The sequence below is a fragment of the Osmerus eperlanus genome, chromosome 15 (assembly GCF_963692335.1).
Source record: "Osmerus eperlanus chromosome 15, fOsmEpe2.1, whole genome shotgun sequence".
Taxonomy (NCBI): Eukaryota; Metazoa; Chordata; class Actinopteri; order Osmeriformes; family Osmeridae; genus Osmerus; species Osmerus eperlanus.
The window spans coordinates 88,383-114,920 of NC_085032.1; the positions used below are offsets into that span (position 1 = coordinate 88,383).

The 26,538-nt window shown below is 50.3% G+C and overlaps 56 non-coding genes across 56 annotated transcripts; 35 read left to right on the top strand and 21 right to left on the bottom strand.

Annotated features, from left to right (window-relative positions):
• Window positions 1–60: 60 nt before the first annotated feature.
• Window positions 61–131, top strand: trnad-guc (transfer RNA aspartic acid (anticodon GUC)). The gene has a single exon. It is a non-coding gene; the product is annotated as a tRNA-Asp (tRNA).
• Window positions 132–1,039: 908 nt separating this feature from the next.
• Window positions 1,040–1,111, bottom strand: trnaq-cug (transfer RNA glutamine (anticodon CUG)). The gene has a single exon. It is a non-coding gene; the product is annotated as a tRNA-Gln (tRNA).
• A 333-nt stretch (window positions 1,112–1,444) lies between these two features.
• trnad-guc (transfer RNA aspartic acid (anticodon GUC)) lies at window positions 1,445–1,516 on the top strand. Its single transcript has one exon. It is a non-coding gene; the product is annotated as a tRNA-Asp (tRNA).
• Window positions 1,517–2,248: 732 nt separating this feature from the next.
• trnaq-cug (transfer RNA glutamine (anticodon CUG)) lies at window positions 2,249–2,320 on the bottom strand. Its single transcript has one exon. It is a non-coding gene; the product is annotated as a tRNA-Gln (tRNA).
• Window positions 2,321–2,478: 158 nt separating this feature from the next.
• On the top strand, window positions 2,479–2,549 carry trnad-guc (transfer RNA aspartic acid (anticodon GUC)). Its single transcript has one exon. It is a non-coding gene; the product is annotated as a tRNA-Asp (tRNA).
• Window positions 2,550–2,653: 104 nt separating this feature from the next.
• trnad-guc (transfer RNA aspartic acid (anticodon GUC)) lies at window positions 2,654–2,725 on the top strand. Its single transcript has one exon. It is a non-coding gene; the product is annotated as a tRNA-Asp (tRNA).
• Window positions 2,726–3,452: 727 nt separating this feature from the next.
• trnaq-cug (transfer RNA glutamine (anticodon CUG)) lies at window positions 3,453–3,524 on the bottom strand. Its single transcript has one exon. It is a non-coding gene; the product is annotated as a tRNA-Gln (tRNA).
• Window positions 3,525–3,682: 158 nt separating this feature from the next.
• trnad-guc (transfer RNA aspartic acid (anticodon GUC)) lies at window positions 3,683–3,753 on the top strand. Its single transcript has one exon. It is a non-coding gene; the product is annotated as a tRNA-Asp (tRNA).
• Window positions 3,754–3,857: 104 nt separating this feature from the next.
• Window positions 3,858–3,929, top strand: trnad-guc (transfer RNA aspartic acid (anticodon GUC)). Its single transcript has one exon. It is a non-coding gene; the product is annotated as a tRNA-Asp (tRNA).
• A 733-nt stretch (window positions 3,930–4,662) lies between these two features.
• trnaq-cug (transfer RNA glutamine (anticodon CUG)) lies at window positions 4,663–4,734 on the bottom strand. Its single transcript has one exon. It is a non-coding gene; the product is annotated as a tRNA-Gln (tRNA).
• A 158-nt stretch (window positions 4,735–4,892) lies between these two features.
• Window positions 4,893–4,963, top strand: trnad-guc (transfer RNA aspartic acid (anticodon GUC)). Its single transcript has one exon. It is a non-coding gene; the product is annotated as a tRNA-Asp (tRNA).
• A 104-nt stretch (window positions 4,964–5,067) lies between these two features.
• Window positions 5,068–5,139, top strand: trnad-guc (transfer RNA aspartic acid (anticodon GUC)). The gene has a single exon. It is a non-coding gene; the product is annotated as a tRNA-Asp (tRNA).
• Window positions 5,140–5,871: 732 nt separating this feature from the next.
• trnaq-cug (transfer RNA glutamine (anticodon CUG)) lies at window positions 5,872–5,943 on the bottom strand. Its single transcript has one exon. It is a non-coding gene; the product is annotated as a tRNA-Gln (tRNA).
• A 158-nt stretch (window positions 5,944–6,101) lies between these two features.
• On the top strand, window positions 6,102–6,172 carry trnad-guc (transfer RNA aspartic acid (anticodon GUC)). Its single transcript has one exon. It is a non-coding gene; the product is annotated as a tRNA-Asp (tRNA).
• Window positions 6,173–6,276: 104 nt separating this feature from the next.
• Window positions 6,277–6,348, top strand: trnad-guc (transfer RNA aspartic acid (anticodon GUC)). Its single transcript has one exon. It is a non-coding gene; the product is annotated as a tRNA-Asp (tRNA).
• A 727-nt stretch (window positions 6,349–7,075) lies between these two features.
• On the bottom strand, window positions 7,076–7,147 carry trnaq-cug (transfer RNA glutamine (anticodon CUG)). Its single transcript has one exon. It is a non-coding gene; the product is annotated as a tRNA-Gln (tRNA).
• Window positions 7,148–7,305: 158 nt separating this feature from the next.
• trnad-guc (transfer RNA aspartic acid (anticodon GUC)) lies at window positions 7,306–7,376 on the top strand. The gene has a single exon. It is a non-coding gene; the product is annotated as a tRNA-Asp (tRNA).
• Window positions 7,377–7,480: 104 nt separating this feature from the next.
• On the top strand, window positions 7,481–7,552 carry trnad-guc (transfer RNA aspartic acid (anticodon GUC)). Its single transcript has one exon. It is a non-coding gene; the product is annotated as a tRNA-Asp (tRNA).
• Window positions 7,553–8,284: 732 nt separating this feature from the next.
• On the bottom strand, window positions 8,285–8,356 carry trnaq-cug (transfer RNA glutamine (anticodon CUG)). Its single transcript has one exon. It is a non-coding gene; the product is annotated as a tRNA-Gln (tRNA).
• Window positions 8,357–8,514: 158 nt separating this feature from the next.
• Window positions 8,515–8,585, top strand: trnad-guc (transfer RNA aspartic acid (anticodon GUC)). The gene has a single exon. It is a non-coding gene; the product is annotated as a tRNA-Asp (tRNA).
• A 104-nt stretch (window positions 8,586–8,689) lies between these two features.
• trnad-guc (transfer RNA aspartic acid (anticodon GUC)) lies at window positions 8,690–8,761 on the top strand. The gene has a single exon. It is a non-coding gene; the product is annotated as a tRNA-Asp (tRNA).
• Window positions 8,762–9,493: 732 nt separating this feature from the next.
• Window positions 9,494–9,565, bottom strand: trnaq-cug (transfer RNA glutamine (anticodon CUG)). The gene has a single exon. It is a non-coding gene; the product is annotated as a tRNA-Gln (tRNA).
• Window positions 9,566–9,723: 158 nt separating this feature from the next.
• On the top strand, window positions 9,724–9,794 carry trnad-guc (transfer RNA aspartic acid (anticodon GUC)). Its single transcript has one exon. It is a non-coding gene; the product is annotated as a tRNA-Asp (tRNA).
• Window positions 9,795–10,688: 894 nt separating this feature from the next.
• On the bottom strand, window positions 10,689–10,760 carry trnaq-cug (transfer RNA glutamine (anticodon CUG)). Its single transcript has one exon. It is a non-coding gene; the product is annotated as a tRNA-Gln (tRNA).
• Window positions 10,761–10,918: 158 nt separating this feature from the next.
• trnad-guc (transfer RNA aspartic acid (anticodon GUC)) lies at window positions 10,919–10,989 on the top strand. The gene has a single exon. It is a non-coding gene; the product is annotated as a tRNA-Asp (tRNA).
• Window positions 10,990–11,884: 895 nt separating this feature from the next.
• Window positions 11,885–11,956, bottom strand: trnaq-cug (transfer RNA glutamine (anticodon CUG)). The gene has a single exon. It is a non-coding gene; the product is annotated as a tRNA-Gln (tRNA).
• A 158-nt stretch (window positions 11,957–12,114) lies between these two features.
• Window positions 12,115–12,185, top strand: trnad-guc (transfer RNA aspartic acid (anticodon GUC)). Its single transcript has one exon. It is a non-coding gene; the product is annotated as a tRNA-Asp (tRNA).
• Window positions 12,186–12,289: 104 nt separating this feature from the next.
• Window positions 12,290–12,361, top strand: trnad-guc (transfer RNA aspartic acid (anticodon GUC)). The gene has a single exon. It is a non-coding gene; the product is annotated as a tRNA-Asp (tRNA).
• Window positions 12,362–13,094: 733 nt separating this feature from the next.
• trnaq-cug (transfer RNA glutamine (anticodon CUG)) lies at window positions 13,095–13,166 on the bottom strand. The gene has a single exon. It is a non-coding gene; the product is annotated as a tRNA-Gln (tRNA).
• Window positions 13,167–14,289: 1,123 nt separating this feature from the next.
• Window positions 14,290–14,361, bottom strand: trnaq-cug (transfer RNA glutamine (anticodon CUG)). The gene has a single exon. It is a non-coding gene; the product is annotated as a tRNA-Gln (tRNA).
• Window positions 14,362–14,519: 158 nt separating this feature from the next.
• On the top strand, window positions 14,520–14,590 carry trnad-guc (transfer RNA aspartic acid (anticodon GUC)). The gene has a single exon. It is a non-coding gene; the product is annotated as a tRNA-Asp (tRNA).
• Window positions 14,591–15,484: 894 nt separating this feature from the next.
• On the bottom strand, window positions 15,485–15,556 carry trnaq-cug (transfer RNA glutamine (anticodon CUG)). Its single transcript has one exon. It is a non-coding gene; the product is annotated as a tRNA-Gln (tRNA).
• Window positions 15,557–15,714: 158 nt separating this feature from the next.
• On the top strand, window positions 15,715–15,785 carry trnad-guc (transfer RNA aspartic acid (anticodon GUC)). Its single transcript has one exon. It is a non-coding gene; the product is annotated as a tRNA-Asp (tRNA).
• Window positions 15,786–15,889: 104 nt separating this feature from the next.
• Window positions 15,890–15,961, top strand: trnad-guc (transfer RNA aspartic acid (anticodon GUC)). The gene has a single exon. It is a non-coding gene; the product is annotated as a tRNA-Asp (tRNA).
• A 732-nt stretch (window positions 15,962–16,693) lies between these two features.
• Window positions 16,694–16,765, bottom strand: trnaq-cug (transfer RNA glutamine (anticodon CUG)). Its single transcript has one exon. It is a non-coding gene; the product is annotated as a tRNA-Gln (tRNA).
• Window positions 16,766–16,923: 158 nt separating this feature from the next.
• trnad-guc (transfer RNA aspartic acid (anticodon GUC)) lies at window positions 16,924–16,994 on the top strand. Its single transcript has one exon. It is a non-coding gene; the product is annotated as a tRNA-Asp (tRNA).
• A 908-nt stretch (window positions 16,995–17,902) lies between these two features.
• On the bottom strand, window positions 17,903–17,974 carry trnaq-cug (transfer RNA glutamine (anticodon CUG)). Its single transcript has one exon. It is a non-coding gene; the product is annotated as a tRNA-Gln (tRNA).
• A 333-nt stretch (window positions 17,975–18,307) lies between these two features.
• trnad-guc (transfer RNA aspartic acid (anticodon GUC)) lies at window positions 18,308–18,379 on the top strand. Its single transcript has one exon. It is a non-coding gene; the product is annotated as a tRNA-Asp (tRNA).
• Window positions 18,380–19,111: 732 nt separating this feature from the next.
• On the bottom strand, window positions 19,112–19,183 carry trnaq-cug (transfer RNA glutamine (anticodon CUG)). The gene has a single exon. It is a non-coding gene; the product is annotated as a tRNA-Gln (tRNA).
• Window positions 19,184–19,341: 158 nt separating this feature from the next.
• Window positions 19,342–19,412, top strand: trnad-guc (transfer RNA aspartic acid (anticodon GUC)). The gene has a single exon. It is a non-coding gene; the product is annotated as a tRNA-Asp (tRNA).
• Window positions 19,413–19,516: 104 nt separating this feature from the next.
• Window positions 19,517–19,588, top strand: trnad-guc (transfer RNA aspartic acid (anticodon GUC)). The gene has a single exon. It is a non-coding gene; the product is annotated as a tRNA-Asp (tRNA).
• Window positions 19,589–20,318: 730 nt separating this feature from the next.
• Window positions 20,319–20,390, bottom strand: trnaq-cug (transfer RNA glutamine (anticodon CUG)). The gene has a single exon. It is a non-coding gene; the product is annotated as a tRNA-Gln (tRNA).
• A 158-nt stretch (window positions 20,391–20,548) lies between these two features.
• Window positions 20,549–20,619, top strand: trnag-gcc (transfer RNA glycine (anticodon GCC)). The gene has a single exon. It is a non-coding gene; the product is annotated as a tRNA-Gly (tRNA).
• A 104-nt stretch (window positions 20,620–20,723) lies between these two features.
• trnad-guc (transfer RNA aspartic acid (anticodon GUC)) lies at window positions 20,724–20,795 on the top strand. The gene has a single exon. It is a non-coding gene; the product is annotated as a tRNA-Asp (tRNA).
• A 732-nt stretch (window positions 20,796–21,527) lies between these two features.
• On the bottom strand, window positions 21,528–21,599 carry trnaq-cug (transfer RNA glutamine (anticodon CUG)). Its single transcript has one exon. It is a non-coding gene; the product is annotated as a tRNA-Gln (tRNA).
• Window positions 21,600–21,757: 158 nt separating this feature from the next.
• Window positions 21,758–21,828, top strand: trnad-guc (transfer RNA aspartic acid (anticodon GUC)). The gene has a single exon. It is a non-coding gene; the product is annotated as a tRNA-Asp (tRNA).
• A 104-nt stretch (window positions 21,829–21,932) lies between these two features.
• Window positions 21,933–22,004, top strand: trnad-guc (transfer RNA aspartic acid (anticodon GUC)). The gene has a single exon. It is a non-coding gene; the product is annotated as a tRNA-Asp (tRNA).
• A 724-nt stretch (window positions 22,005–22,728) lies between these two features.
• trnaq-cug (transfer RNA glutamine (anticodon CUG)) lies at window positions 22,729–22,800 on the bottom strand. Its single transcript has one exon. It is a non-coding gene; the product is annotated as a tRNA-Gln (tRNA).
• A 158-nt stretch (window positions 22,801–22,958) lies between these two features.
• On the top strand, window positions 22,959–23,029 carry trnag-gcc (transfer RNA glycine (anticodon GCC)). Its single transcript has one exon. It is a non-coding gene; the product is annotated as a tRNA-Gly (tRNA).
• A 104-nt stretch (window positions 23,030–23,133) lies between these two features.
• Window positions 23,134–23,205, top strand: trnad-guc (transfer RNA aspartic acid (anticodon GUC)). The gene has a single exon. It is a non-coding gene; the product is annotated as a tRNA-Asp (tRNA).
• A 732-nt stretch (window positions 23,206–23,937) lies between these two features.
• trnaq-cug (transfer RNA glutamine (anticodon CUG)) lies at window positions 23,938–24,009 on the bottom strand. The gene has a single exon. It is a non-coding gene; the product is annotated as a tRNA-Gln (tRNA).
• Window positions 24,010–24,167: 158 nt separating this feature from the next.
• trnag-gcc (transfer RNA glycine (anticodon GCC)) lies at window positions 24,168–24,238 on the top strand. Its single transcript has one exon. It is a non-coding gene; the product is annotated as a tRNA-Gly (tRNA).
• A 104-nt stretch (window positions 24,239–24,342) lies between these two features.
• trnad-guc (transfer RNA aspartic acid (anticodon GUC)) lies at window positions 24,343–24,414 on the top strand. Its single transcript has one exon. It is a non-coding gene; the product is annotated as a tRNA-Asp (tRNA).
• Window positions 24,415–25,376: 962 nt separating this feature from the next.
• Window positions 25,377–25,447, top strand: trnad-guc (transfer RNA aspartic acid (anticodon GUC)). The gene has a single exon. It is a non-coding gene; the product is annotated as a tRNA-Asp (tRNA).
• Window positions 25,448–25,551: 104 nt separating this feature from the next.
• On the top strand, window positions 25,552–25,623 carry trnad-guc (transfer RNA aspartic acid (anticodon GUC)). The gene has a single exon. It is a non-coding gene; the product is annotated as a tRNA-Asp (tRNA).
• Window positions 25,624–26,355: 732 nt separating this feature from the next.
• On the bottom strand, window positions 26,356–26,427 carry trnaq-cug (transfer RNA glutamine (anticodon CUG)). Its single transcript has one exon. It is a non-coding gene; the product is annotated as a tRNA-Gln (tRNA).
• Window positions 26,428–26,538: the final 111 nt, after the last annotated feature.

The window sequence follows — 26,538 nt, forward strand, 5'->3', positions numbered from 1 at the left end:
CTTAGCGTGACGGCATGACGGCGTTCTGTCACGTGACGTCACGTCTGGCTCGTCACGGAAGCGTTGGTGGTTCAGTGGTAGAATTCTCGCCTGTCACGCGGGAGGCCGGGGTTCGATTCCCGGCCAATGCCCTGCTCTTGCGTGGACCGTCGTTGGCCTTGCTTTCAGTTGATTTGGCCTCTTTGCCGCGTGTAACCTCGTGAGCTAGCACGGCGCTCCGAGTCAGACTACCGTGTCCTCGTTAGTATAGTGGTCAGTATCCCCGCCTGTCACGCGGGAGACCAGGGTTCAATTCCCTGATGGGGAGAAATGCTCTTTTTGCTTAGTGTGGTTCACTGGCATCTCACAGAACTTGATTTGAAGGACACTTTATTTCTGTCAGACATTCGTGTGTTGCAGTTAGATGACCGGGTGGCTATTCGGGACATCCGGCATGGCTCCAAACAAGAATGAGCAAAAACACATTTACAATAGAACAGAAAATGAGTCGTGATCGTATAGTTTTACGTTTCTCGTCGCTAACACGTGCGGCTATCAGAACCATCGCATCACTCCTCAAATGACTGAAGTTACCTAGACTAGATGAATAACATCATTTAAAGTAGCTAACTTGGCTCTTCTTAACAACATTATATGAAAAACACGAATATTTGTGTTTGTAACTTGATGAAAGGGGATTTATCCCGAACATCCCAAGAAGGGGGTTCACCCCGCACCGCTCCACACAAGAATGGGCGAATGCAGCCCCCATCCCACTGTCCCCACACCAACACCATGGTAACACTATTAGGGGGCATGGTTTTACATGTCCCTCTAGCAATAACTGAACAACGCGTATTCTTCAGCGTTACACTTGCACAAAAAAGCGGGACACGTGGAACCATCTGTCCAGCAGGGGCTGACTTCAACCACGCCCGGATCTGCCAGCAGTTCTTCACAGGACGATGATTGGTCCCAAACCCTGTGTCCTGAGAAGAAGGTTGAAACCAAGCAGCCGCTGTCAAGGGCGAGTTTGGGTTCTCAGATAAAAAGCTCTTGTAGGTTCCACCGAGATTTGAACTCGGATTGCTGGATTCAGAGTCCAGAGTGCTGACCGTTACACCATGGAACCCCACCGTGAGGCCGACGGAAAGACTCACGAAAGAGACTGTGCATCTCTCTGGCTTTTGTAACCCTTTTGTAACCCTTTCTAACCCCCTCGCCTCCCGTCTTAGCGTGACGGCATGACGGCGTTCTGTCACGTGACGTCACGTCTGATTCGTCACGGAAGTGTTGGTGGTTCAGTGGTAGAATTCTCGCCTGTCACGCGGGAGGCCGGGGTTCGATTCCCGGCCAATGCCCTGCTCTTGCGTGGACCGTCGTTGGCCTTGCTTTCAGTTGATTTGGCCTCTTTGCCGCGTGTAACCTCGTGAGCTAGCACGGCGCTCCGAGGCAGACTACCATGTCCTCGTTAGTATAGTGGTCAGTATCCCCGCCTGTCACGCGGGAGACCAGGGTTCAATTCCCTGACGGGGAGAAATGCTCTTTTTGCTTAGTGTGGTTCACTGGCATCTCACAGAACTTGATTTGAAGGACACTTTATTTCTGTCAGACATTCGTGTGTTGCAGTAAGATGACCGGGTGGCTATTCGGGACATCCGGCATGGCTCCAAACAAGAATGAGCAAAAACACATTTACAATAGAACAGAAAATGAGTCGTGATCGTATAGTTTTACGATTCTCGTCGCTAACACGTGCGGCTATCAGAACCATCGCATCACTCCTCAAATGACTGAAGTTACCTAGACTAGATGAATAACATCATTTAAAGTAGCTAACTTGGCTCTTCTTAACAACATTATATGAAAAACACGAATATTTGTGTTTGTAACTTGATGAAAGGGGATTTATCCCGAACATCCCAAGAAGGGGGTTCACCCCGCACCGCTCCACACAAGAATGGGCGAATGCAGCCCCCATCCCACTGTCCCCACACCAACACCATGGTAACACTATTAGGGGGCATGGTTTTACATGTCCCTTTAGCAATAACTGAACAACGCGTATTCTTCAGCGTTACACTTGCACAAAAAAGCGGGACACGTGGAACCATCTGTCCAGCAGGGGCTGACTTCAACCACGCCCGGATCTGCCAGCAGTTCTTCACAGGACGATGATTGGTCCCAAACCCTGTGTCCTGAGAAGAAGGTTGAAACCAAGCAGCCGCTGTCAAGGGCGGGTTTGGGTTCTCAGATAAAAAGCTCTTGTAGGTTCCACCGAGATTTGAACTCGGATTGCTGGATTCAGAGTCCAGAGTGCTGACCGTTACACCATGGAACCCCACCGTGAGGCCGACGGAAAGACTCACGAAAGAGACTGTGCATCTCTCTGGCTTTTGTAACCCTTTTGTAACCCTTTCTAACCCCCTCGCCTCCCGTCTTAGCGTGACGGCATGACGGCGTTCTGTCACGTGACGTCACGTCTGGCTCGTCACGGAAGCGTTGGTGGTTCAGTGGTAGAATTCTCGCCTGTCACGCGGGAGGCCGGGGTTCGATTCCCGGCCAATGCCCTGCTCTTGCGTGGACCGTCGTTGGCCTTGCTTTCAGTTGATTTGGCCTCTTTGCCGCGTGTAACCTCGTGAGCTAGCACGGCGCTCCGAGTCAGACTACCGTGTCCTCGTTAGTATAGTGGTCAGTATCCCCGCCTGTCACGCGGGAGACCAGGGTTCAATTCCCTGACGGGGAGAAATGCTCTTTTTGCTTAGTGTGGTTCACTGGCATCTCACAGAACTTGATTTGAAGGACACTATTTCTGTCAGACATTCGTGTGTTGCAGTAAGATGACCGGGTGGCTATTCGGGACATCCGGCATGGCTCCAAACAAGAATGAGCAAAAACACATTTACAATAGAACAGAAAATGAGTCGTGATCGTATAGTTTTACGTTTCTCGTCGCTAACACGTGCGGCTATCAGAACCATCGCATCACTCCTCAAATGACTGAAGTTACCTAGACTAGATGAATAACATCATTTAAAGTAGCTAACTTGGCTCTTCTTAACAACATTATATGAAAAATACGAATATTTGTGTTTGTAACTTGATGAAAGGGGATTTATCCCGAACCTCCCAAGAAGGGGGTTCACCCCGCACCGCTCCACACAAGAATGGGCGAATGCAGCCCCCATCCCACTGTCCCCACACCAACACCATGGTAACACTATTAGGGGGCATGGTTTTACATGTCCCTTTAGCAATAACTGAACAACGCGTATTCTTCAGCGTTACACTTGCACAAAAAAGCGGGACACGTGGAACCATCTGTCCAGCAGGGGCTGACTTCAACCACGCCCGGATCTGCCAGCAGTTCTTCACAGGACGATGATTGGTCCCAAACCCTGTGTCCTGAGAAGGTTGAAACCAAGCAGCCGCTGTCAAGGGCGGGTTTGGGTTCTCAGATAAAAAGCTCTTGTAGGTTCCACCGAGATTTGAACTCGGATTTCTGGATTCAGAGTCCAGAGTGCTGACCGTTACACCATGGAACCCCACCGTGAGGCAGACGGAAAGACTCACGAAAGAGACTGTGCATCTCTCTGGCTTTTGTAACCCTTTTGTAACCCTTTCTAACCCCCTCGCCTCCCGTCTTAGCGTGACGGCATGACGGCGTTCTGTCACGTGACGTCACGTCTGGCTTGTCACGGAAGCGTTGGTGGTTCAGTGGTAGAATTCTCGCCTGTCACGCGGGAGGCCGGGGTTCGATTCCCGGCCAATGCCCTGCTCTTGCGTGGACCGTCGTTGGCCTTGCTTTCAGTTGATTTGGCCTCTTTGCCGCGTGTAACCTCGTGAGCTAGCACGGCGCTCCGAGTCAGACTACCGTGTCCTCGTTAGTATAGTGGTCAGTATCCCCGCCTGTCACGCGGGAGACCAGGGTTCAATTCCCTGACGGGGAGAAATGCTCTTTTTGCTTAGTGTGGTTCACTGGCATCTCACAGAACTTGATTTGAAGGACACTTTATTTCTGTCAGACATTCGTGTGTTGCAGTAAGATGACCGGGTGGCTGTTCGGGACATCCGGCATGGCTCCAAACAAGAATGAGCAAAAACACATTTACAATAGAACAGAAAATGAGTCGTGATCGTATAGTTTTACGTTTCTCGTCGCTAACACGTGCGGCTATCAGAACCATCGCATCACTCCTCAAATGACTGAAGTTACCTAGACTAGATGAATAACATCATTTAAAGTAGCTAACTTGGCTCTTCTTAACAACATTATATGAAAAACACAAATATTTGTGTTTGTAACTTGATGAAAGGGGATTTATCCCGAACATCCCAAGAAGGGGGTTCACCCCGCACCGCTCCACACAAGAATGGGCGAATGCATCCCCCATCCCACTGTCCCCACACCAACACCATGGTAACACTATTAGGGGGCATGGTTTTACATGTCCCTTTAGCAATAACTGAACAACGCGTATTCTTCAGCGTTACACTTGCACAAAAAAAGCGGGACACGTGGAACCATCTGTCCAGCAGGGGCTGACTTCAACCACGCCCGGATCTGCCAGCAGTTCTTCACAGGACGATGATTGGTCCCAAACCCTGTGTCCTGAGAAGAAGGTTGAAACCAAGCAGCCGCTGTCAAGGGCGGGTTTGGGTTCTCAGATAAAAAGCTCTTGTAGGTTCCACCGAGATTTGAACTCGGATTGCTGGATTCAGAGTCCAGAGTGCTGACCGTTACACCATGGAACCCCACCGTGAGGCCGACGGAAAGACTCACGAAAGAGACTGTGCATCTCTCTGGCTTTTGTAACCCTTTTGTAACCCTTTCTAACCCCCTCGCCTCCCGTCTTAGCGTGACGGCATGACGGCGTTCTGTCACGTGACGTCACGTCTGGCTCGTCACGGAAGCGTTGGTGGTTCAGTGGTAGAATTCTCGCCTGTCACGCGGGAGGCCGGGGTTCGATTCCCGGCCAATGCCCTGCTCTTGCGTGGACCGTCGTTGGCCTTGCTTTCAGTTGATTTGGCCTCTTTGCCGCGTGTAACCTCGTGAGCTAGCACGGCGCTCCGAGTCAGACTACCGTGTCCTCGTTAGTATAGTGGTCAGTATCCCCGCCTGTCACGCGGGAGACCAGGGTTCAATTCCCTGACGGGGAGAAATGCTCTTTTTGCTTAGTGTGGTTCACTGGCATCTCACAGAACTTGATTTGAAGGACACTTTATTTCTGTCAGACATTCGTGTGTTGCAGTAAGATGACCGGGTGGCTATTCGGGACATCCGGCATGGCTCCAAACAAGAATGAGCAAAAACACATTTACAATAGAACAGAAAATGAGTCGTGATCGTATAGTTTTACGTTTCTCGTCGCTAACACGTGCGGCTATCAGAACCATCGCATCACTCCTCAAATGACTGAAGTTACCTAGACTAGATGAATAACATCATTTAAAGTAGCTAACTTGGCTCTTCTTAACAACATTATATGAAAAACACGAATATTTGTGTTTGTAACTTGATGAAAGGGGATTTATCCCGAACATCCCAAGAAGGGGGTTCACCCCGCACCGCTCCACACAAGAATGGGCGAATGCAGCCCCCATCCCACTGTCCCCACACCAACACCATGGTAACACTATTAGGGGGCATGGTTTTACATGTCCCTTTAGCAATAACTGAACAACGCGTATTCTTCAGCGTTACACTTGCACAAAAAAGCGGGACACGTGGAACCATCTGTCCAGCAGGGGCTGACTTCAACCACGCCCGGATCTGCCAGCAGTTCTTCACAGGACGATGATTGGTCCCAAACCCTGTGTCCTGAGAAGAAGGTTGAAACCAAGCAGCCGCTGTCAAGGGCGGGTTTGGGTTCTCAGATAAAAAGCTCTTGTAGGTTCCACCGAGATTTGAACTCGGATTGCTGGATTCAGAGTCCAGAGTGCTGACCGTTACACCATGGAACCCCACCGTGAGGCCGACGGAAAGACTCACGAAAGAGACTGTGCATCTCTCTGGCTTTTGTAACCCTTTTGTAACCCTTTCTAACCCCCTCGCCTCCCGTCTTAGCGTGACGGCATGACGGCGTTCTGTCACGTGACGTCACGTCTGGCTCGTCACGGAAGCGTTGGTGGTTCAGTGGTAGAATTCTCGCCTGTCACGCGGGAGGCCGGGGTTCGATTCCCGGCCAATGCCCTGCTCTTGCGTGGACCGTCGTTGGCCTTGCTTTCAGTTGATTTGGCCTCTTTGCCGCGTGTAACCTCGTGAGCTAGCACGGCGCTCCGAGTCAGACTACCGTGTCCTCGTTAGTATAGTGGTCAGTATCCCCGCCTGTCACGCGGGAGACCAGGGTTCAATTCCCTGACGGGGAGAAATGCTCTTTTTGCTTAGTGTGGTTCACTGGCATCTCACAGAACTTGATTTGAAGGACACTATTTCTGTCAGACATTCGTGTGTTGCAGTAAGATGACCGGGTGGCTATTCGGGACATCCGGCATGGCTCCAAACAAGAATGAGCAAAAACACATTTACAATAGAACAGAAAATGAGTCGTGATCGTATAGTTTTACGTTTCTCGTCGCTAACACGTGCGGCTATCAGAACCATCGCATCACTCCTCAAATGACTGAAGTTACCTAGACTAGATGAATAACATCATTTAAAGTAGCTAACTTGGCTCTTCTTAACAACATTATATGAAAAAGACGAATATTTGTGTTTGTAACTTGATGAAAGGGGATTTATCCCGAACATCCCAAGAAGGGGGTTCACCCCGCACCGCTCCACACAAGAATGGGCGAATGCAGCCCCCATCCCACTGTCCCCACACCAACACCATGGTAACACTATTAGGGGGCATGGTTTTACATGTCCCTTTAGCAATAACTGAACAACGCGTATTCTTCAGCGTTACACTTGCACAAAAAAGCGGGACACGTGGAACCATCTGTCCAGCAGGGGCTGACTTCAACCACGCCCGGATCTGCCAGCAGTTCTTCACAGGACGATGATTGGTCCCAAACCCTGTGTCCTGAGAAGGTTGAAACCAAGCAGCCGCTGTCAAGGGCGGGTTTGGGTTCTCAGATAAAAAGCTCTTGTAGGTTCCACCGAGATTTGAACTCGGATTTCTGGATTCAGAGTCCAGAGTGCTGACCGTTACACCATGGAACCCCACCGTGAGGCAGACGGAAAGACTCACGAAAGAGACTGTGCATCTCTCTGGCTTTTGTAACCCTTTTGTAACCCTTTCTAACCCCCTCGCCTCCCGTCTTAGCGTGACGGCATGACGGCGTTCTGTCACGTGACGTCACGTCTGGCTTGTCACGGAAGCGTTGGTGGTTCAGTGGTAGAATTCTCGCCTGTCACGCGGGAGGCCGGGGTTCGATTCCCGGCCAATGCCCTGCTCTTGCGTGGACCGTCGTTGGCCTTGCTTTCAGTTGATTTGGCCTCTTTGCCGCGTGTAACCTCGTGAGCTAGCACGGCGCTCCGAGTCAGACTACCGTGTCCTCGTTAGTATAGTGGTCAGTATCCCCGCCTGTCACGCGGGAGACCAGGGTTCAATTCCCTGACGGGGAGAAATGCTCTTTTTGCTTAGTGTGGTTCACTGGCATCTCACAGAACTTGATTTGAAGGACACTTTATTTCTGTCAGACATTCGTGTGTTGCAGTAAGATGACCGGGTGGCTGTTCGGGACATCCGGCATGGCTCCAAACAAGAATGAGCAAAAACACATTTACAATAGAACAGAAAATGAGTCGTGATCGTATAGTTTTACGTTTCTCGTCGCTAACACGTGCGGCTATCAGAACCATCGCATCACTCCTCAAATGACTGAAGTTACCTAGACTAGATGAATAACATCATTTAAAGTAGCTAACTTGGCTCTTCTTAACAACATTATATGAAAAACACGAATATTTGTGTTTGTAACTTGATGAAAGGGGATTTATCCCGAACATCCCAAGAAGGGGGTTCACCCCGCACCGCTCCACACAAGAATGGGCGAATGCAGCCCCCATCCCACTGTCTCCACACCAACACCATGGTAACACTATTAGGGGGCATGGTTTTACATGTCCCTTTAGCAATAACTGAACAACGCGTATTCTTCAGCGTTACACTTGCACAAAAAAGCGGGACACGTGGAACCATCTGTCCAGCAGGGGCTGACTTCAACCACGCCCGGATCTGCCAGCAGTTCTTCACAGGACGATGATTGGTCCCAAACCCTGTGTCCTGAGAAGAAGGTTGAAACCAAGCAGCCGCTGTCAAGGGCGGGTTTGGGTTCTCAGATAAAAAGCTCTTGTAGGTTCCACCGAGATTTGAACTCGGATTGCTGGATTCAGAGTCCAGAGTGCTGACCGTTACACCATGGAACCCCACCGTGAGGCCGACGGAAAGACTCACGAAAGAGACTGTGCATCTCTCTGGCTTTTGTAACCCTTTTGTAACCCTTTCTAACCCCCTCGCCTCCCGTCTTAGCGTGACGGCATGACGGCGTTCTGTCACGTGACGTCACGTCTGGCTCGTCACGGAAGCGTTGGTGGTTCAGTGGTAGAATTCTCGCCTGTCACGCGGGAGGCCGGGGTTCGATTCCCGGCCAATGCCCTGCTCTTGCGTGGACCGTCGTTGGCCTTGCTTTCAGTTGATTTGGCCTCTTTGCCGCGTGTAACCTCGTGAGCTAGCACGGCGCTCCGAGTCAGACTACCGTGTCCTCGTTAGTATAGTGGTCAGTATCCCCGCCTGTCACGCGGGAGACCAGGGTTCAATTCCCTGACGGGGAGAAATGCTCTTTTTGCTTAGTGTGGTTCACTGGCATCTCACAGAACTTGATTTGAAGGACACTTTATTTCTGTCAGACATTCGTGTGTTGCAGTAAGATGACCGGGTGGCTATTCGGGACATCCGGCATGGCTCCAAACAAGAATGAGCAAAAACACATTTACAATAGAACAGAAAATGAGTCGTGATCGTATAGTTTTACGTTTCTCGTCGCTAACACGTGCGGCTATCAGAACCATCGCATCACTCCTCAAATGACTGAAGTTACCTAGACTAGATGAATAACATCATTTAAAGTAGCTAACTTGGCTCTTCTTAACAACATTATATGAAAAACACGAATATTTGTGTTTGTAACTTGATGAAAGGGGATTTATCCCGAACATCCCAAGAAGGGGGTTCACCCCGCACCGCTCCACACAAGAATGGGCGAATGCAGCCCCCATCCCACTGTCCCCACACCAACACCATGGTAACACTATTAGGGGGCATGGTTTTACATGTCCCTTTAGCAATAACTGAACAACGCGTATTCTTCAGCGTTACACTTGCACAAAAAAGCGGGACACGTGGAACCATCTGTCCAGCAGGGGCTGACTTCAACCACGCCCGGATCTGCCAGCAGTTCTTCACAGGACGATGATTGGTCCCAAACCCTGTGTCCTGAGAAGAAGGTTGAAACCAAGCAGCCGCTGTCAAGGGCGGGTTTGGGTTCTCAGATAAAAAGCTCTTGTAGGTTCCACCGAGATTTGAACTCGGATTGCTGGATTCAGAGTCCAGAGTGCTGACCGTTACACCATGGAACCCCACCGTGAGGCCGACGGAAAGACTCACGAAAGAGACTGTGCATCTCTCTGGCTTTTGTAACCCTTTTGTAACCCTTTCTAACCCCCTCGCCTCCCGTCTTAGCGTGACGGCATGACGGCGTTCTGTCACGTGACGTCACGTCTGGCTAGTCACGGAAGCGTTGGTGGTTCAGTGGTAGAATTCTCGCCTGTCACGCGGGAGGCCGGGGTTCGATTCCCGGCCAATGCCCTGCTCTTGCGTGGACCGTCGTTGGCATTGCTTTCAGTTGATTTGGCCTCTTTGCCACGTGTAACCTCGTGAGCTAGCACGGCGCTCCAAGTCAGACTACCGTGTCCTCTTTAGTATAGTGGTCAGTATCCCCGCCTGTCACGCGGGAGACCTGACGGGGAGAAATGCTCTTTTTGCTTAGTGTGGTTCACTGGCATCTCACAGAACTTGATTTGAAGGACACTTTATTTCTGTCAGACATTCGTGTGTTGCAGTAAGATGACCGGGTGGCTATTCGGGACATCCGGCATGGCTCCAAACAAGAATGAGCAAAAACACATTTACAATAGAACAGAAAATGAGTCGTGATCGTATAGTTTTACGTTTCTCGTCGCTAACACGTGCGGCTATCAGAACCATCGCATCACTCCTCAAATGACTGAAGTTACCTAGACTAGATGAATAACATCATTTAAAGTAGCTAACTTGGCTCTTCTTAACAACATTATATGAAAAACACGAATATTTGTGTTTGTAACTTGATGAAAGGGGATTTATCCCGAACATCCCAAGAAGGGGGTTCACCCCGCACCGCTCCACACAAGAATGGGCGAATGCAGCCCCCATCCCACTGTCCCCACACCAACACCATGGTAACACTATTAGGGGGCATGGTTTTACATGTCCCTTTAGCAATAACTGAACAACGCGTATTCTTCAGCGTTACACTTGCACAAAAAAGCGGGACACGTGGAACCATCTGTCCAGCAGGGGCTGACTTCAACCACGCCCGGATCTGCCAGCAGTTCTTCACAGGACGATGATTGGTCCCAAACCCTGTGTCCTGAGAAGAAGGTTGAAACCAAGCAGCCGCTGTCAAGGGCGGGTTTGGGTTCTCAGATAAAAAGCTCTTGTAGGTTCCACCGAGATTTGAACTCGGATTGCTGGATTCAGAGTCCAGAGTGCTGACCGTTACACCATGGAACCCCACCGTGAGGCCGACGGAAAGACTCACGAAAGAGACTGTGCATCTCTCTGGCTTTTGTAACCCTTTTGTAACCCTTTCTAACCCCCTCGCCTCCCGTCTTAGCGTGACGGCATGACGGCGTTCTGTCACGTGACGTCACGTCTGGCTAGTCACGGAAGCGTTGGTGGTTCAGTGGTAGAATTCTCGCCTGTCACGCGGGAGGCCGGGGTTCGATTCCCGGCCAATGCCCTGCTCTTGCGTGGACCGTCGTTGGCCTTGCTTTCAGTTGATTTGGCCTCTTTGCCACGTGTAACCTCGTGAGCTAGCACGGCGCTCCGAGTCAGACTACCGTGTCCTCTTTAGTATAGTGGTCAGTATCCCCGCCTGTCACGCGGGAGACCTGACGGGGAGAAATGCTCTTTTTGCTTAGTGTGGTTCACTGGCATCTCACAGAACTTGATTTGAAGGACACTTTATTTCTGTCAGACATTCGTGTGTTGCAGTAAGATGACCGGGTGGCTATTCGGGACATCCGGCATGGCTCCAAACAAGAATGAGCAAAAACACATTTACAATAGAACAGAAAATGAGTCGTGATCGTATAGTTTTACGTTTCTCGTCGCTAACACGTGCGGCTATCAGAACCATCGCATCACTCCTCAAATGACTGAAGTTACCTAGACTAGATGAATAACATCATTTAAAGTAGCTAACTTGGCTCTTCTTAACAACATTATATGAAAAACACAAATATTTGTGTTTGTAACTTGATGAAAGGGGATTTATCCCGAACATCCCAAGAAGGGGGTTCACCCCGCACCGCTCCACACAAGAATGGGCGAATGCATCCCCCATCCCACTGTCCCCACACCAACACCATGGTAACACTATTAGGGGGCATGGTTTTACATGTCCCTTTAGCAATAACTGAACAACGCGTATTCTTCAGCGTTACACTTGCACAAAAAAAGCGGGACACGTGGAACCATCTGTCCAGCAGGGGCTGACTTCAACCACGCCCGGATCTGCCAGCAGTTCTTCACAGGACGATGATTGATCCCAAACCCTGTGTCCTGAGAAGAAGGTTGAAACCAAGCAGCCGCTGTCAAGGGCGGGTTTGGGTTCTCAGTTAAAAAGCTCTTGTAGGTTCCACCGAGATTTGAACTCGGATTGCTGGATTCAGAGTCCAGAGTGCTGACCGTTACACCATGGAACCCCACCGTGAGGCCGACGGAAAGACTCACGAAAGAGACTGTGCATCTCTCTGGCTTTTGTAACCCTTTTGTAACCCTTTCTAACCCCCTCGCCTCCCGTCTTAGCGTGACGGCATGACGGCGTTCTGTCACGTGACGTCACGTCTGGCTCGTCACGGAAGCGTTGGTGGTTCAGTGGTAGAATTCTCGCCTGTCACGCGGGAGGCCGGGGTTCGATTCCCGGCCAATGCCCTGCTCTTGCGTGGACCGTCGTTGGCCTTGCTTTCAGTTGATTTGGCCTCTTTGCCGCGTGTAACCTCGTGAGCTAGCACGGCGCTCCGAGTCAGACTACCTTGTCCTCGTTAGTATAGTGGTCAGTATCCCCGCCTGTCACGCGGGAGACCAGGGTTCAATTCCCTGACGGGGAGAAATGCTCTTTTTGCTTAGTGTGGTTCACTGGCATCTCACAGAACTTGATTTGAAGGACACTTTATTTCTGTCAGACATTCGTGTGTTGCAGTAAGATGACCGGGTGGCTATTCGGGACATCCGGCATGGCTCCAAACAAGAATGAGCAAAAACACATTTACAATAGAACAGAAAATGAGTCGTGATCGTATAGTTTTACGTTTCTCGTCGCTAACACGTGCGGCTATCAGAACCATCGCATCACTCCTCAAATGACTGAAGTTACCTAGACTAGATGAATAACATCATTTAAAGTAGCTAACTTGGCTCTTCTTAACAACATTATATGAAAAACACAAATATTTGTGTTTGTAACTTGATGAAAGGGGATTTATCCCGAACATCCCAAGAAGGGGGTTCACCCCGCACCGCTCCACACAAGAATGGGCGAATGCATCCCCCATCCCACTGTCCCCACACCAACACCATGGTAACACTATTAGGGGGCATGGTTTTACATGTCCCTTTAGCAATAACTGAACAACGCGTATTCTTCAGCGTTACACTTGCACAAAAAAAGCGGGACACGTGGAACCATCTGTCCAGCAGGGGCTGACTTCAACCACGCCCGGATCTGCCAGCAGTTCTTCACAGGACGATGATTGGTCCCAAACCCTGTGTCCTGAGAAGAAGGTTGAAACCAAGCAGCCGCTGTCAAGGGCGGGTTTGGGTTCTCAGATAAAAAGCTCTTGTAGGTTCCACCGAGATTTGAACTCGGATTGCTGGATTCAGAGTCCAGAGTGCTGACCGTTACACCATGGAACCCCACCGTGAGGCCGACGGAAAGACTCACGAAAGAGACTGTGCATCTCTCTGGCTTTTGTAACCCTTTTGTAACCCTTTCTAACCCCCTCGCCTCCCGTCTTAGCGTGACGGCATGACGGCGTTCTGTCACGTGACGTCACGTCTGGCTAGTCACGGAAGCGTTGGTGGTTAAGTGGTAGAATTCTCGCCTGTCACGCGGGAGGCCGGGGTTCGATTCCCGGCCAATGCCCTGCTCTTGCGTGGACCGTCGTTGGCCTTGCTTTCAGTTGATTTGGCCTCTTTGCCGCGTGTAACCTCGTGAGCTAGCACGGCGCTCCGAGTCAGACTACCGTGTCCTCTTTAGTATAGTGGTCAGTATCCCCGCCTGTCACGCGGGAGACCTGACGGGGAGAAATGCTCTTTTTGCTTAGTGTGGTTCACTGGCATCTCACAGAACTTGATTTGAAGGACACTTTATTTCTGTCAGACATTCGTGTGTTGCAGTAAGATGACCGGGTGGCTATTCGGGACATCCGGCATGGCTCCAAACAAGAATGAGCAAAAACACATTTACAATAGAACAGAAAATGAGTCGTGATCGTATAGTTTTACGTTTCTCGTCGCTAACACGTGCGGCTATCAGAACCATCGCATCACTCCTCAAATGACTGAAGTTACCTAGACTAGATGAATAACATCATTTAAAGTAGCTAACTTGGCTCTTCTTAACAACATTATATGAAAAACACGAATATTTGTGTTTGTAACTTGATGAAAGGGGATTTATCCCGAACATCCCAAGAAGGGGGTTCACCCCGCACCGCTCCACACAAGAATGGGCGAATGCAGCCCCCATCCCACTGTCCCCACACCAACACCATGGTAACACTATTAGGGGGCATGGTTTTACATGTCCCTTTAGCAATAACTGAACAACGCGTATTCTTCAGCGTTACACTTGCACAAAAAAGCGGGACACGTGGAACCATCTGTCCAGCAGGGGCTGACTTCAACCACGCCCGGATCTGCCAGCAGTTCTTCACAGGACGATGATTGGTCCCAAACCCTGTGTCCTGAGAAGAAGGTTGAAACCAAGCAGCCGCTGTCAAGGGCGGGTTTGGGTTCTCAGATAAAAAGCTCTTGTAGGTTCCACCGAGATTTGAACTCGGATTGCTGGATTCAGAGTCCAGAGTGCTGACCGTTACACCATGGAACCCCACCGTGAGGCCGACGGAAAGACTCACGAAAGAGACTGTGCATCTCTCTGGCTTTTGTAACCCTTTTGTAACCCTTTCTAACCCCCTCGCCTCCCGTCTTAGCGTGACGGCATGACGGCGTTCTGTCACGTGACGTCACGTCTGGCTAGTCACGGAAGCGTTGGTGGTTCAGTGGTAGAATTCTCGCCTGTCACGCGGGAGGCCGGGGTTCGATTCCCGGCCAATGCCCTGCTCTTGCGTGGACCGTCGTTGGCCTTGCTTTCAGTTGATTTGGCCTCTTTGCCGCGTGTAACCTCGTGAGCTAGCACGGCGCTCCGAGTCAGACTACCGTGTCCTCTTTAGTATAGTGGTCAGTATCCCCGCCTGTCACGCGGGAGACCTGACGGGGAGAAATGCTCTTTTTGCTTAGTGTGGTTCACTGGCATCTCACAGAACTTGATTTGAAGGACACTTTATTTCTGTCAGACATTCGTGTGTTGCAGTAAGATGACCGGGTGGCTATTCGGGACATCCGGCATGGCTCCAAACAAGAATGAGCAAAAACACATTTACAATAGAACAGAAAATGAGTCGTGATCGTATAGTTTTACGTTTCTCGTCGCTAACACGTGCGGCTATCAGAACCATCGCATCACTCCTCAAATGACTGAAGTTACCTAGACTAGATGAATAACATCATTTAAAGTAGCTAACTTGGCTCTTCTTAACAACATTATATGAAAAACACGAATATTTGTGTTTGTAACTTGATGAAAGGGGATTTATCCCGAACATCCCAAGAAGGGGGTTCACCCGGCACCGCTCCACACAAGAATGGGCGAATGCAGCCCCCATCCCACTGTCCCCACACCAACACCATGGTAACACTATTAGGGGGCATGGTTTTACATGTCCCTTTAGCAATAACTGAACAACGCGTATTCTTCAGCGTTACACTTGCACAAAAAAGCGGGACACGTGGAACCATCTGTCCAGCAGGGGCTGACTTCAACCACGCCCGGATCTGCCAGCAGTTCTTCACAGGACGATGATTGGTCCCAAACCCTGTGTCCTGAGAAGAAGGTTGAAACCAAGCAGCCGCTGTCAAGGGCGGGTTTGGGTTCTCAGATAAAAAGCTCTTGTAGGTTCCACCGAGATTTGAACTCGGATTGCTGGATTCAGAGTCCAGAGTGCTGACCGTTACACCATGGAACCCCACCGTGAGGCAGACGGAAAGACTCACGATAGAGACTGTGCATCTCTCTGGCTTTTGTAACCCTTTTGTAACCCTTTCTAACCCCCTCGCCTCCCGTCTTAGCGTGACGGCATGACGGCGTTCTGTCACGTGACGTCACGTCTGGCTCGTCACGGAAGCGTTGGTGGTTCAGTGGTAGAATTCTCGCCTGTCACGCGGGAGGCCGGGGTTCGATTCCCGGCCAATGCCCTGCTCTTGCGTGGACCGTCGTTGGCCTTGCTTTCAGTTGATTTGGCCTCTTTGCCGCGTGTAACCTCGTGAGCTAGCACGGCGCTCCGAGTCAGACTACCGTGTCCTCGTTAGTATAGTGGTCAGTATCCCCGCCTGTCACGCGGGAGACCAGGGTTCAATTCCCTGACGGGGAGAAATGCTCTTTTTGCTTAGTGTGGTTCACTGGCATCTCACAGAACTTGATTTGAAGGACACTTTATTTCTGTCAGACATTCGTGTGTTGCAGTAAGATGACCGGGTGGCTGTTCGGGACATCCGGCATGGCTCCAAACAAGAATGAGCAAAAACACATTTACAATAGAACAGAAAATGAGTCGTGATCGTATAGTTTTACGTTTCTCGTCGCTAACACGTGCGGCTATCAGAACCATCGCATCACTCCTCAAATGACTGAAGTTACCTAGACTAGATGAATAACATCATTTAAAGTAGCTAACTTGGCTCTTCTTAACAACATTATATGAAAAACACGAATATTTGTGTTTGTAACTTGATGAAAGGGGATTTATCCCGAACATCCCAAGAAGGGGGTTCACCCCGCACCGCTCCACACAAGAATGGGCGAATGCAGCCCCCATCCCACTGTCTCCACACCAACACCATGGTAACACTATTAGGGGGCATGGTTTTACATGTCCCTTTAGCAATAACTGAACAACGCGTATTCTTCAGCGTTACACTTGCACAAAAAAGCGGGACACGTGGAACCATCTGTCCAGCAGGGGCTGACTTCAACCACGCCCGGATCTGCCAGCAGTTCTTCACAGGACGATGATTGGTCCCAAACCCTGTGTCCTGAGAAGAAGGTTGAAACCAAGCAGCCGCTGTCAAGGGCGGGTTTGGGTTCTCAGATAAAAAGCTCTTGTAGGTTCCACCGAGATTTGAACTCGGATTGCTGGATTCAGAGTCCAGAGTGCTGACCGTTACACCATGGAACCCCACCGTGAGGCCGACGGAAAGACTCACGAAAGAGACTGTGCATCTCTCTGGCTTTTGTAACCCTTTTGTAACCCTTTCTAACCCCCTCGCCTCCCGTCTTAGCGTGACGGCATGACGGCGTTCTGTCACGTGACGTCACGTCTGGCTCGTCACGGAAGCGTTGGTGGTTCAGTGGTAGAATTCTCGCCTGTCACGCGGGAGGCCGGGGTTCGATTCCCGGCCAATGCCCTGCTCTTGCGTGGACCGTCGTTGGCCTTGCTTTCAGTTGATTTGGCCTCTTTGCCGCGTGTAACCTCGTGAGCTAGCACGGCGCTCCGAGTCAGACTACCGTGTCCTCGTTAGTATAGTGGTCAGTATCCCCGCCTGTCACGCGGGAGACCAGGGTTCAATTCCCTGATGGGGAGAAATGCTCTTTTTGCTTAGTGTGGTTCACTGGCATCTCACAGAACTTGATTTGAAGGACACTTTATTTCTGTCAGACATTCGTGTGTTGCAGTTAGATGACCGGGTGGCTATTCGGGACATCCGGCATGGCTCCAAACAAGAATGAGCAAAAACACATTTACAATAGAACAGAAAATGAGTCGTGATCGTATAGTTTTACGTTTCTCGTCGCTAACACGTGCGGCTATCAGAACCATCGCATCACTCCTCAAATGACTGAAGTTACCTAGACTAGATGAATAACATCATTTAAAGTAGCTAACTTGGCTCTTCTTAACAACATTATATGAAAAACACGAATATTTGTGTTTGTAACTTGATGAAAGGGGATTTATCCCGAACATCCCAAGAAGGGGGTTCACCCCGCACCGCTCCACACAAGAATGGGCGAATGCAGCCCCCATCCCACTGTCCCCACACCAACACCATGGTAACACTATTAGGGGGCATGGTTTTACATGTCCCTCTAGCAATAACTGAACAACGCGTATTCTTCAGCGTTACACTTGCACAAAAAAGCGGGACACGTGGAACCATCTGTCCAGCAGGGGCTGACTTCAACCACGCCCGGATCTGCCAGCAGTTCTTCACAGGACGATGATTGGTCCCAAACCCTGTGTCCTGAGAAGAAGGTTGAAACCAAGCAGCCGCTGTCAAGGGCGAGTTTGGGTTCTCAGATAAAAAGCTCTTGTAGGTTCCACCGAGATTTGAACTCGGATTGCTGGATTCAGAGTCCAGAGTGCTGACCGTTACACCATGGAACCCCACCGTGAGGCCGACGGAAAGACTCACGAAAGAGACTGTGCATCTCTCTGGCTTTTGTAACCCTTTTGTAACCCTTTCTAACCCCCTCGCCTCCCGTCTTAGCGTGACGGCATGACGGCGTTCTGTCACGTGACGTCACGTCTAATTCGTCACGGAAGTGTTGGTGGTTCAGTGGTAGAATTCTCGCCTGTCACGCGGGAGGCCGGGGTTCGATTCCCGGCCAATGCCCTGCTCTTGCGTGGACCGTCGTTGGCCTTGCTTTCAGTTGATTTGGCCTCTTTGCCGCGTGTAACCTCGTGAGCTAGCACGGCGCTCCGAGGCAGACTACCATGTCCTCGTTAGTATAGTGGTCAGTATCCCCGCCTGTCACGCGGGAGACCAGGGTTCAATTCCCTGACGGGGAGAAATGCTCTTTTTGCTTAGTGTGGTTCACTGGCATCTCACAGAACTTGATTTGAAGGACACTTTATTTCTGTCAGACATTCGTGTGTTGCAGTAAGATGACCGGGTGGCTATTCGGGACATCCGGCATGGCTCCAAACAAGAATGAGCAAAAACACATTTACAATAGAACAGAAAATGAGTCGTGATCGTATAGTTTTACGATTCTCGTCGCTAACACGTGCGGCTATCAGAACCATCGCATCACTCCTCAAATGACTGAAGTTACCTAGACTAGATGAATAACATCATTTAAAGTAGCTAACTTGGCTCTTCTTAACAACATTATATGAAAAACACGAATATTTGTGTTTGTAACTTGATGAAAGGGGATTTATCCCGAACATCCCAAGAAGGGGGTTCACCCCGCACCGCTCCACACAAGAATGGGCGAATGCAGCCCCCATCCCACTGTCCCCACACCAACACCATGGTAACACTATTAGGGGGCATGGTTTTACATGTCCCTTTAGCAATAACTGAACAACGCGTATTCTTCAGCGTTACACTTGCACAAAAAAGCGGGACACGTGGAACCATCTGTCCAGCAGGGGCTGACTTCAACCACGCCCGGATCTGCCAGCAGTTCTTCACAGGACGATGATTGGTCCCAAACCCTGTGTCCTGAGAAGAAGGTTGAAACCAAGCAGCCGCTGTCAAGGGCGGGTTTGGGTTCTCAGATAAAAAGCTCTTGTAGGTTCCACCGAGATTTGAACTCGGATTGCTGGATTCAGAGTCCAGAGTGCTGACCGTTACACCATGGAACCCCACCGTGAGGCCGACGGAAAGACTCACGAAAGAGACTGTGCATCTCTCTGGCTTTTGTAACCCTTTTGTAACCCTTTCTAACCCCCTCGCCTCCCGTCTTAGCGTGACGGCATGACGGCGTTCTGTCACGTGACGTCACGTCTGGCTCGTCACGGAAGCGTTGGTGGTTCAGTGGTAGAATTCTCGCCTGTCACGCGGGAGGCCGGGGTTCGATTCCCGGCCAATGCCCTGCTCTTGCGTGGACCGTCGTTGGCCTTGCTTTCAGTTGATTTGGCCTCTTTGCCGCGTGTAACCTCGTGAGCTAGCACGGCGCTCCGAGTCAGACTACCGTGTCCTCGTTAGTATAGTGGTCAGTATCCCCGCCTGTCACGCGGGAGACCAGGGTTCAATTCCCTGACGGGGAGAAATGCTCTTTTTGCTTAGTGTGGTTCACTGGCATCTCACAGAACTTGATTTGAAGGACACTATTTCTGTCAGACATTCGTGTGTTGCAGTAAGATGACCGGGTGGCTATTCGGGACATCCGGCATGGCTCCAAACAAGAATGAGCAAAAACACATTTACAATAGAACAGAAAATGAGTCGTGATCGTATAGTTTTACGTTTCTCGTCGCTAACACGTGCGGCTATCAGAACCATCGCATCACTCCTCAAATGACTGAAGTTACCTAGACTAGATGAATAACATCATTTAAAGTAGCTAACTTGGCTCTTCTTAACAACATTATATGAAAAACACGAATATTTGTGTTTGTAACTTGATGAAAGGGGATTTATCCCGAACATCCCAAGAAGGGGGTTCACCCGGCACCGCTCCACACAAGAATGGGCGAATGCAGCCCCCATCCCACTGTCCCCACACCAACACCATGGTAACACTATTAGGGGGCATGGTTTTACATGTCCCTTTAGCAATAACTGAACAACGCGTATTCTTCAGCGTTACACTTGCACAAAAAAGCGGGACACGTGGAACCATCTGTCCAGCAGGGGCTGACTTCAACCACGCCCGGATCTGCCAGCAGTTCTTCACAGGACGATGATTGGTCCCAAACCCTGTGTCCTGAGAAGAAGGTTGAAACCAAGCAGCCGCTGTCAAGGGCGGGTTTGGGTTCTCAGATAAAAAGCTCTTGTAGGTTCCACCGAGATTTGAACTCGGATGGCTGGATTCAGAGTCCAGAGTGCTGACCGTTACACCATGGAACCCCACCGTGAGGCCGACGGAAAGACTCACGAAAGAGACTGTGCATCTCTCTGGATTTTGTAACCCTTTTGTAACCCTTTCTAACCCTCTCGCCTCCCGTCTTAGCGTGACGGCGTGACGGCGTTCTGGCACGTGACGTCACGTCTGGCTCGTCACGGAAGCGTTGGTGGTTCAGTGGTAGAATTCTCGCCTGCCACGCGGGAGGCCCGGGTTCGATTCCCGGCCAATGCACTGCTCTTGCGTGGACCGTCGTTGGCCTTGCTTTCAGTTGATTTGGCCTCTTTGCCGCGTGTAACCTCGTGAGCTAGCACGGCGCTCCGAGTCAGACTACCGTGTCCTCGTTAGTATAGTGGTCAGTATCCCCGCCTGTCACGCGGGAGACCAGGGTTCAATTCCCTGACGGGGAGAAATGCTCTTTTTGCTTAGTGTGGTTCACTGGCATCTCACAGAACTTGATTTGAAGGACACTTTATTTCTGTCAGACATTCGTGTGTTGCAGTAAGATGACCGGGTGGCTATTCGGGACATCCGGCATGGCTCCAAACAAGAATGAGCAAAAACACATTTACAATAGAACAGAAAATGAGTCGTGATCGTATAGTTTTACGTTTCTCGTCGCTAACACGTGCGGCTATCAGAACCATCGCATCACTCCTCAAATGACTGAAGTTACCTAGACTAGATGAATAACATCATTTAAAGTAGCTAACTTGGCTCTTCTTAACAACATTATATGAAAAACACGAATATTTGTGTTTGTAACTTGATGAAAGGGGATTTATCCCGAACATCCCAAGAAGGGGGTTCACCCCGCACCGCTCCACACAAGAATGGGCGAATGCAGCCCCCATCCCACTGTCCCCACACCAACACCATGGTAACACTATTAGGGGGCATGGTTTTACATGTCCCTTTAGCAATAACTGAACAACGCGTATTCTTCAGCGTTACACTTGCACAAAAAAGCGGGACACGTGGAACCATCTGTCCAGCAGGGGCTGACTTCAACCACGCCCGGATCTGCCAGCAGTTCTTCACAGGACGATGATTGGTCCCAAACCCTGTGTCCTGAGAAGAAGGTTGAAACCAAGCAGCCGCTGTCAAGGGCGGGTTTGGGTTCTCAGATAAAAAGCTCTTGTAGGTTCCACCGAGATTTGAACTCGGATTGCTGGATTCAGAGTCCAGAGTGCTGACCGTTACACCATGGAACCCCACCGTGAGGCCGACGGAAAGACTCACGAAAGAGACTGTGCATCTCTCTGGCTTTTGTAACCCTTTTGTAACCCTTTCTAACCCCCTCGCCTCCCGTCTTAGCGTGACGGCATGACGGCGTTCTGTCACGTGACGTCACGTCTGGCTTGTCACGGAAGCGTTGGTGGTTCAGTGGTAGAATTCTCGCCTGTCACGCGGGAGGCCGGGGTTCGATTCCCGGCCAATGCCCTGCTCTTGCGTGGACCGTCGTTGGCCTTGCTTTCAGTTGATTTGGCCTCTTTGCCGCGTGTAACCTCGTGAGCTAGCACGGCGCTCCGAGTCAGACTACCGTGTCCTCGTTAGTATAGTGGTCAGTATCCCCGCCTGTCACGCGGGAGACCAGGGTTCAATTCCCTGACGGGGAGAAATGCTCTTTTTGCTTAGTGTGGTTCACTGGCATCTCACAGAACTTGATTTGAAGGACACTTTATTTCTGTCAGACATTCGTGTGTTGCAGTAAGGTGGCTATTCGGGACATCCGGCATGGCTCCAAACAAGAATGAGCAAAAACACATTTACAATAGAACAGAAAATGAGTCGTGATCGTATAGTTTTACGTTTCTCGTCGCTAACACGTGCGGCTATCAGAACCATCGCATCACTCCTCAAATGACTGAAGTTACCTAGACTAGATGAATAACATCATTTAAAGTAGCTAACTTGGCTCTTCTTAACAACATTATATGAAAAACACGAATATTTGTGTTTGTAACTTGATGAAAGGGGATTTATCCCGAACATCCCAAGAAGGGGGTTCACCCGGCACCGCTCCACACAAGAATGGGCGAATGCAGCCCCCATCCCACTGTCCCCACACCAACACCATGGTAACACTATTAGGGGGCATGGTTTTACATGTCCCTTTAGCAATAACTGAACAACGCGTATTCTTCAGCGTTACACTTGCACAAAAAAGCGGGACACGTGGAACCATCTGTCCAGCAGGGGCTGACTTCAACCACGCCCGGATCTGCCAGCAGTTCTTCACAGGACGATGATTGGTCCCAAACCCTGTGTCCTGAGAAGAAGGTTGAAACCAAGCAGCCGCTGTCAAGGGCGGGTTTGGGTTCTCAGATAAAAAGCTCTTGTAGGTTCCACCGAGATTTGAACTCGGATGGCTGGATTCAGAGTCCAGAGTGCTGACCGTTACACCATGGAACCCCACCGTGAGGCCGACGGAAAGACTCACGAAAGAGACTGTGCATCTCTCTGGATTTTGTAACCCTTTTGTAACCCTTTCTAACCCTCTCGCCTCCCGTCTTAGCGTGACGGCGTGACGGCGTTCTGGCACGTGACGTCACGTCTGGCTCGTCACGGAAGCGTTGGTGGTTCAGTGGTAGAATTCTCGCCTGCCACGCGGGAGGCCCGGGTTCGATTCCCGGCCAATGCACTGCTCTTGCGTGGACCGTCGTTGGCCTTGCTTTCAGTTGATTTGGCCTCTTTGCCGCGTGTAACCTCGTGAGCTAGCACGGCGCTCCGAGTCAGACTACCGTGTCCTCGTTAGTATAGTGGTCAGTATCCCCGCCTGTCACGCGGGAGACCAGGGTTCAATTCCCTGACGGGGAGAAATGCTCTTTTTGCTTAGTGTGGTTCACTGGCATCTCACAGAACTTGATTTGAAGGACACTTTATTTCTGTCAGACATTCGTGTGTTGCAGTAAGATGACCGGGTGGCTATTCGGGACATCCGGCATGGCTCCAAACAAGAATGAGCAAAAACACATTTACAATAGAACAGAAAATGAGTCGTGATCGTATAGTTTTACGTTTCTCGTCGCTAACACGTGCGGCTATCAGAACCATCGCATCACTCCTCAAATGACTGAAGTTACCTAGACTAGATGAATAACATCATTTAAAGTAGCTAACTTGGCTCTTCTTAACAACATTATATGAAAAACACGAATATTTGTGTTTGTAACTTGATGAAAGGGGATTTATCCCGAACATCCCAAGAAGGGGGTTCACCCGGCACCGCTCCACACAAGAATGGGCGAATGCAGCCCCCATCCCACTGTCCCCACACCAACACCATGGTAACACTATTAGGGGGCATGGTTTTACATGTCCCTTTAGCAATAACTGAACAACGCGTATTCTTCAGCGTTACACTTGCACAAAAAAGCGGGACACGTGGAACCATCTGTCCAGCAGGGGCTGACTTCAACCACGCCCGGATCTGCCAGCAGTTCTTCACAGGACGATGATTGGTCCCAAACCCTGTGTCCTGAGAAGAAGGTTGAAACCAAGCAGCCGCTGTCAAGGGCGGGTTTGGGTTCTCAGATAAAAAGCTCTTGTAGGTTCCACCGAGATTTGAACTCGGATTGCTGGATTCAGAGTCCAGAGTGCTGACCGTTACACCATGGAACCCCACCGTGAGGCCGACGGAAAGACTCACGAAAGAGACTGTGCATCTCTCTGGATTTTGTAACCCTTTTGTAACCCTTTCTAACCCTCTCGCCTCCCGTCTTAGCGTGACGGCGTGACGGCGTTCTGGCACGTGACGTCACGTCTGGCTCGTCACGGAAGCGTTGGTGGTTCAGTGGTAGACTTCTCGCCTGCCACGCGGGAGGCCGGGGTTCGATTCCCGGCCAATGCACTGCTCTTGCGTGGACTGTCGTTGGCCTTGCTTTCAGTTGATTTGGCCTCTTTGCCGCGTGTAACCTCGTGAGCTAGCACGGCGCTCCGAGTCAGACTACCGTGTCCTCGTTAGTATAGTGGTCAGTATCCCCGCCTGTCACGCGGGAGACCAGGGTTCAATTCCCTGACGGGGAGAAATGCTCTTTTTGCTTAGTGTGGTTCACTGGCATCTCACAGAACTTGATTTGAAGGACACTTTATTTCTGTCAGACATTCGTGTGTTGCAGTAAGATGACCGGGTGGCTGTTCGGGACATCCGGCATGGCTCCAAACAAGAATGAGCAAAAACACATTTACAATAGAACAGAAAATGAGTCGTGATCGTATAGTTTTACGTTTCTCGTCGCTAACACGTGCGGCTATCAGAACCATCGCATCACTCCTCAAATGACTGAAGTTACCTAGACTAGATGAATAACATCATTTAAAGTAGCTAACTTGGCTCTTCTTAACAACATTATATGAAAAACACGAATATTTGTGTTTGTAACTTGATGAAAGGGGATTTATCCCGAACATCCCAAGAAGGGGGTTCACCCGGCACCGCTCCACACAAGAATGGGCGAATGCAGCCCCCATCCCACTGTCCCCACACCAACACCATGGTAACACTATTAGGGGGCATGGTTTTACATGTCCCTTTAGCAATAACTGAACAACGCGTATTCTTCAGCGTTACACTTGCACAAAAAAGCGGGACACGTGGAACCATCTGTCCAGCAGGGGCTGACTACAACCACGCCCGGATCTGCCAGCAGTTCTTCACAGGACGATTATTGGTCCCAAACCCTGTGTCCTGAGAAGAAGGTTGAAACCAAGCAGCCGCTGTCAAGGGCGGGTTTGGGTTCTCAGATAAAAAGCTCTTGTAGGTTCCACCGAGATTTGATTTCAGATTGCTGGATTCAGAGTCCAGAGTGCTGACCGTTACACCATGGAACCCCACCGTGAGGCCGACGGAAAGACTCACGAAAGAGACTGTGCATCTCTCTGGCTTTTGTAACCCTTTTGTAACCCTTTCTAACCCCCTCGCCTCCCGTCTTAGCGTGACGGCATGACGGCGTTCTGTCACGTGACGTCACGTCTGGCTCGTCACGGAAGCGTTGGTGGTTCAGTGGTAGAATTCTCGCCTGTCACGCGGGAGGCCGGGGTTCGATTCCCGGCCAATGCCCTGCTCTTGCGTGGACCGTCGTTGGCCTTGCTTTCAGTTGATTTGGCCTCTTTGCCGCGTGTAACCTCGTGAGCTAGCACGGCGCTCCGAGTCAGACTACCGTGTCCTCGTTAGTATAGTGGTCAGTATCCCCGCCTGTCACGCGGGAGACCAGGGTTCAATTCCCTGACGGGGAGAAATGCTCTTTTTGCTTAGTGTGGTTCACTGGCATCTCACAGAACTTGATTTGAAGGACACTTTATTTCTGTCAGACATTCGTGTGTTGCAGTAAGATGACCGGGTGGCTATTCGGGACATCCGGCATGGCTCCAAACAAGAATGAGCAAAAACACATTTACAATAGAACAGAAAATGAGTCGTGATCGTATAGTTTTACGTTTCTCGTCGCTAACACGTGCGGCTATCAGAACCATCGCATCACTCCTCAAATGACTGAAGTTACCTAGACTAGATGAATAACATCATTTAAAGTAGCTAACTTGGCTCTTCTTAACAACATTATATGAAAAACACGAATATTTGTGTTTGTAACTTGATGAAAGGGGATTTATCCCGAACATCCCAAGAAGGGGGTTCACCCGGCACCGCTCCACACAAGAATGGGCGAATGCAGCCCCCATCCCACTGTCCCCACACCAACACCATGGTAACACTATTAGGGGGCATGGTTTTACATGTCCCTTTAGCAATAACTGAACAACGCGTATTCTTCAGCGTTACACTTGCACAAAAAAGCGGGACACGTGGAACCATCTGTCCAGCAGGGGCTGACTTCAACCACGCCCGGATCTGCCAGCAGTTCTTCACAGGACGATGATTGGTCCCAAACCCTGTGTCCTGAGAAGAAGGTTGAAACCAAGCAGCCGCTGTCAAGGGCGGGTTTGGGTTCTCAGATAAAAAGCTCTTGTAGGTTCCACCGAGATTTGAACTCGGATTGCTGGATTCAGAGTCCAGAGTGCTGACCGTTACACCATGGAACCCCACCGTGAGGCCGACGGAAAGACTCACGAAAGAGACTGTGCATCTCTCTGGCTTTTGTAACCCTTTTGTAACCCTTTCTAACCCCCTCGCCTCCCGTCTTAGCGTGACGG